Here is a 6629-nt window from a genome sequence, read left to right on the forward strand (position 1 = left end):
GGACCACAGCGATTCTCCGACACCTCTCACCAGAGCAGAGATGAAACACGTTTAACCGCCGTCAACACCACCTGCTGTGTCTGTTATAGCTTCATTGCGGATTCTGCTGTCTTCGATGCAGAATGAATCTTTTTGTTCCATCGACTGCCTTGAATTCTATGTAGTCTGAAATCGATTTTGCTATCCTTGCTGTTTTTGTGTTTTCCTGATAAATCTTGGCTCTTTTTGTTTTTTTTTAACATTTATTTTTAACTTTTCAGTACAATTTTGTTTTAGGTTTGTCTCTTGAAAGCAGCATATAATTAGAGTTTCTATTTTAACCTAATAATTTGAAGGTCTTTTAAAAACCTTTTTATTGTTTTTTTTTCTTGTTACATGAATCCATGTTTGCTGTTGAAAATACAAATAAACAGAAAGAAGAAGAAAAAAATCACCCAATTTTCACCACCCAGAAGCACTCCTGTTTCCTGAAGCTGCTGCTGCATCTTTCTCTTTGATTTTGTTAACTCCCCTGTAACTTTCCAATACAGTCATTGTCTTTCTGAATTACGCGGATCCATTCTTCTGCTTGCCCTGGAGAGGCCTCATACATGTCCTCTTGGCTCTGAGGGGTGGTGTGAAAGGCTTTGGGAAGCTGAGGAGGGACAGCCCTGCTCTAGGCCCAGAGAGGGGCTTCTCTCTTCCCTTTGATGCTCATTTCCTTGGGTTCACCTTTTCTAACTTCTTTCTTGTCACAGGACTAGAAAGACTATCAGGGCTAAGATTATGGTGATCTAGGGCAAAGGATCAAGTAGCCCACTGTGGTGTTTTTAAAATATGTCCACAAGTTCTTTGACATTCCTCCCTTCAAAAGGTGGGAACTAATTCTCCTCTCTTGAATGTGGACTGGACTTAGTGACTTGCTTCTAACTAATGAAATATGGCAGAAATGATGCGATGTGACTTCAAGGCTAGGCCGTCACAAGGACAGCTTCCGTCTGTCTCTCTCTCCCTCTCTCTCTCATATCACTTGCTCTGAGGGAAGGCGGCTGCCATGTTGTAAGAGCACTCAAGTATCCCTGGGAGAGACCCACATAAAGAGGAAAGGAGGCTCTCCACCAAGAGCCGGCACCAGCTTGCCATACGGTGAGTGAGCCACCTTGGAAATGGATCCTCCAGCCCCAGTCAAGCCTTCAGATGAGTGCAGCCCCAGCTGAAATCCAACATAACCTTAAGACAGAACTGCCCAGCTAAGTTGCTTCAAAACTAGCCCACAGAAACTGTGAGGATAATAATGCTTGCTGTTGCTTTAAGCCACTAAGTTTAGGGTAATTCATCACTCAGAAATAGATAACTAATACAGCAACCATTATGCTTTGAGTAAAGAACAAGAGGAATTCCTGTGGCTCATATGATCCAGTCCAACTTACAAGGTTTGGGGACTCCACACTGGAGTTTGAGGCTAAAGCTCAGTAGTAATAAACAAGGCTCATTTCCCTTGACTGTCCCTGAACATAGCTCCCTCAGGGATCCTGGGTGGTCACTTTGATGGTCAAAGGTCCAAGAAGCGTTGTTTCAACTGTATCATGGCTTCTCACAAGAAACGTGACCAACCTCTTATATGTCTTAAATTGCAGGCTTCTCTCTAGCCCTACTGCCACCACCATGGCCAAAGACTTCTCATAGGGTGGGGCTCCCCAGATGCAGACTCTGAGACAAGAATCAGAGTGTAAGCGATTTATTTAGGAGGTAATCTCAGAAAGCTCGGGCGGGAGAGTGGGGAAGTGAGACAGGGAAAGGAAGGCAGCCCTATAGGATGGGCAATGAACAGGTAGTTGGCAGCTGAAGCTCAGTCATGCTGGAGATTCTGGGCAAATGTGTGGTGCTCTCCTCAAAGTTGTCCCACCTGAGAGATGTAGGATCTATGGTATTTATCTACCATGTTCTGTCTCTCACTTTTTGAAGGCTACTCCTGGGGACATCGACCCCTTAGCACCCCACATGTGAGCCTAGCGTGGTCCAACAGCCAGAGAAAGCCCTCCGGTAGTAAGATGACCTGGGCATGTGCAGGAACGGTGAGAGCTGATGGTTATGAGTGGGTTACTGACAGCATCTGCTATAGTCTAAATTATCACAGTAGCTTCCTAGCTGGTGCACTCCCCTTTGTTCTTTGTTCTTGGATCCTCTGATCTCTTCTCTACATAGAAGCCCAGACAGAGTGTCTTAAAAAGCAAATCTGATCAAGCTATTAATTTCTTGTAACATTACAAAAGTTCCCTATTTCCCTAAAGATAAAGTCCACATCCCTTAGAAGCACGCCTGGCGCATAGAAACCATTTGGTGAGTGTTAGCTTTTGTATCGGTTACTGTCATCATTGTCATCTTCATCATCATCTTCATCAGGAAATGAGCATTCTAGCTCATGTCCCTGACTTAGAGAGAGGATTTCTGACTTCATCTCTTATCCACCCAGAACAATCTTTCATGAAGCCAGCACTAGGTTTTCAGATGTTTCATGTGTCTTACCTTTCCAACTGGATGATTACCTCTCTGAGGGTTGAGGTTATGTCTTATCTTTCTTGTTTTTCCACAGTGTCTAGCTCAAGGAAGCTTTGCGGAAGTCAATAGTTACTAGTTGAGGCGCTCAGTTAATTACCATAGACACCTCCCTTTCCCACTCCCGCCATAGCCAAGTCATCACCAAGTTGCATCACACCTCTACCCATCTCTCAAATCTGTCCACATTTTTCCATCTCTAAGAACAATACTCTAGCTCAGTTACCTTCATCTCTTGCCTGGATCATTGCACTAACGTCTTAATCATCATCCCTGTGTCCCAGACTCACTTCTTTCCAATCCATTCTCCATAAGCAGGAGGAACAATATTTAAAAACCAACTCTAATCATGTCAAACCAACTCACCTAACATGCTTCATGGCTTTCTCACTATTTTTAGAACAAAGCCTTAGTCATGTCCCAGCCCCAAGTCCACATGGATCTGGCCTCCCTTTACCTCCTCTCCCACTTTTCTTCCCCTTATACCTGGGTACATGCGACACTGGCTTTCTTACCGACTCTCAGATATTCCAGCATCATTTCCAACTCAGTATTTTTGCTAATACCATTTTCTCTGTCTGAGGGTCCTCCCCATCACTCTGCCACCCATGCGTCTCGTCCTACTTATTATTCAAATCTCTGTCTCGGTGGCATTTCCTCCGGGAAGACTTCACTGACAGCCCAGACTGGGTCAAGCCCCTTGTAGAAGCTATCTCGACATCTCATATTTTTCCTTAAAAGCACTATTTATTTTTAGCTGAGTCTTAGACTGTGATCCCCCAGAAAGCAGAAAGCTTAGACAGTTTGTTTTGGAGAGGGATCCCAGGGAGCAGAGGTTGGGGACTGGGAAGAGGGAGACAAGGCAGGAGGGAAAGTCTCTCGAAGGTGTGTTAATGACCTCGTCACTGCTATGGGCAGCTGGGGCCTGTCCTGCCAGGGACTCTCTGAGGAGCCATGTGGAATGCACTACAGAAGTGTCCACCTACGGGATAGAAGAAATGAGCATTTAAATTGGCTCCTGGACCTGATCGGTCAAGAGTTGTCATAGGGGGGTATTAACTTCTACACTCTTCGGGGTGGAACCTGCACCAGAATGGGTTCCTGGACATTTCTTCATTGTATTGTCAGAGAAACCCGGGGATAGAAAGCAAATGATTTACAGTGTAGCTGAGAAAAGGTGCTGTCATTCCACTGGCGTGCAGTGGGCTGCTGCAGCAATAACTGGTGAAACAAATTGGCAGAGAGGATGGGAGGTGGGCCTCAGGAGATTTCTGATACAAATTACATATTCATTTTTGTTAGTAGTGAATAATGTAAAAGAATGAAAGATCCTCGAGGGACCATAACTTTTTTGCTCACCATCTCCAATACCAAGCACATGGTCGGTACTCAATAAACACTTGTTAATGAATAGACAATCTATTGGTTAGGTCATGGTACATTTGAAGCAAACCAACTCTGGAAGCAAGCCAACTGTGAAATAAGTAGTGTTACAGACTTCTAGGTGCCATTTAATTTGGGTCCCTGTCTTCAGGTGTGTGTGAACCATCCACGGTGTCAGGAGTTGCGACAGCTACTGGGGAATTGCTGAGCAGTTGGTATAAATGTCTTGAAGTTCCATGGAGGAGAGAGAACTGTGGGTTCTTCTAGGACAAGGGTTTGGTTCTATGAAATGAAAGCCGCATGTAAGGAACAGAATGAGATAAAAAGACGAAGATTGAAGTGAGATAAGGAAAAATTGTAAGGAAACTAAGAACACAACTGTAGATTCAAATCACACTTTAGAGACAGCATGAAGCCTCAATAATACAGTTTAGAGTCAAATTAGTGATAGGGACCACAGGCTTGAAAATGGAGGGGGAAAAGGGCAAGCAAAGGGGATGACTATGAACGAGGAAGATAAAGACAGAACTGAGAGAAAGGAGAGTGAACATGGCATTCCTATGCATTAACATTCCTATTATAGTAAGGATATAATGGATTGATTTCTCCTGATTTGAAGAAAAACATATTACATATGCAGATTAGAATGGTTCAATGATAAGGGACCTATAATTAAGTATAGCTTGTCAAAAGTTTTGAATTTTGAGGATAATGGGAAAAATATACAAAGACCTAAATAGGATACTCCCTCTCTAATTTAAAAAGCTGTCTTTATGGAGAGAAAAACATCAGGCTGATCTAAGATTTCACTGTCAACTCTAATGTCAGAAATAAATGAAGCAGTTCATACGTAATTTTCAGTGGTACTTTTTTGTGATGTGAAGATTTGATACATAATCTTTGGGTATTTTATCTGTTAAAACAACATAAAATACTTTTTAATTTTCAGTTGACTCAAAGATACACAATCAATGTGTTCTTCTTGGAGAAGCTATGTCTAAAGATGTGTTCCAGTTGACAGAGAAACACAAAATAAAGAGTCCAAGATTGGGGAAGTTATAACACACACACAAAACACTAAAAGTGGTTAAAATAGAGATGTCAAACAATTGTAGTGTGTTTGAATGCAAATATCAAAAATCATTCTCTAAAGATAAAGCATATGATATAAAAATAAAAATGTCATAACAGTCATTTGAGTTTAAAACCCAGATTGTATTAACAGAGATAGGAGGAAGGAAAGTAAAAGTGTGGTTAACCATTTGGTTTCAAAAAGCAACACCGAAATGATAAAATGTCACTTTTGACTTTGGCAATCAGAGACGTAGGAGGTAAAGAATGCCTTGGAAGCCTTTAAGACGACCCATAGAGGAATTAAAAATATTGAGGAATAAGATCATGAAGGGCAAAATTGATCATAAATATTTGAGAAATAAACCATGCTTGCACCATAAAACAGAACTCAAAGTACAAATAAAAATTAGCACCTTTAGGATATAGAGGAGAGTAAACATTTGGTGTTTTGCACAATTTGGATTACAGCAGCATTTTCATGCAATTAACCTAAACCACGCTAGTGTGCACACACTTGAGATAATCTGCTAGCAGATTTACTCTGCTTCAGCTTCTCTGCTCCTTTAACTATCAGTGTCACCTCACACTGGACCTTAGGCTGCGAGTTGGGTACTTTCATCCATAATCTGGAGATTGAATTAGGATTGTGGCAATTGCGTCAGACCACTGAAGAGACCAAATCTCCTGCATAATAAAGATGGAGAGACTGCCTAGTGTGTGGAGTTTTATAAGAAAGTACGGAAAAAAGATGAAAGAAGACAAGTTATGTGTATCAGTGTTCAATAAATTTAAATAAGCTGAATTTCCATATTCAAAAGTAAAGACTCTCAGACCATCTTAAAGATCCAATATATATAGTTTATGAGAAAAAAAAAACTAAAAAGAGAAAGCAAAAAGTTTAAAAGTAAAAGAATGGGAAAAATATACCAATCAAGGTAAAACAAAAGAAACTGGCAGTAACAACATTAATGTGAAACAAAATAAAAACTAGCAGTAAAAGCATTAAATGGAAAGAAAAGAATTTTAAATTAATTTTTTTATTGTTCAATACTTTCTGATTTTCCATCTGGGATCATTTCCTTCAATTTGGGAAAGACTCCATAGTATTCCTTTTTATGTGGGTTAGCTGATGACAATTCTATTGATTTTTTTTTTTCCTGAAAGTATCTTCATTTTGTCTTCATTCTTGAGGATATTTTCACCAGGTAAAGTGTTCTATGTTGGTAATTATTTTCTTTCATTGCCTAAAAATGCCACTTTCTTCTGCCTTCCATTGTTTCTGTTGGAAGTCAGCCATCAGTCTAATTGTTGCTTCTTTCAAGGTAGTATGTTATTTTCTCTCTGGTTTGTATCAGTTTTACTATGATGTGCTTTGCTGTAGATTATTTTTATTTATCCTGCTTGAGGTTTGTAGATATTCTTCATCTGAGATTTAATGTCTTTCATCAGTTTTTGAAAGTTGTCAGTCATCGTGTCTTCAGATATTTCTGTGTCATTCTCTCTCCTCTCAATCTGGCATTCCAATATGCAGATGTTAAACCTTCACACTGTATCTCTTTTATTGTTTAAACCCTCTTCTCTATTTCATCCCTTTTTCTCTCTGTGCTTTATTCTGAATTGCTTTTGCTTTTTTTTTG

This window comes from Equus caballus, chromosome 22, assembly GCF_041296265.1.
Source record: "Equus caballus isolate H_3958 breed thoroughbred chromosome 22, TB-T2T, whole genome shotgun sequence".
NCBI classification, from domain to species: Eukaryota; Metazoa; Chordata; class Mammalia; order Perissodactyla; family Equidae; genus Equus; species Equus caballus.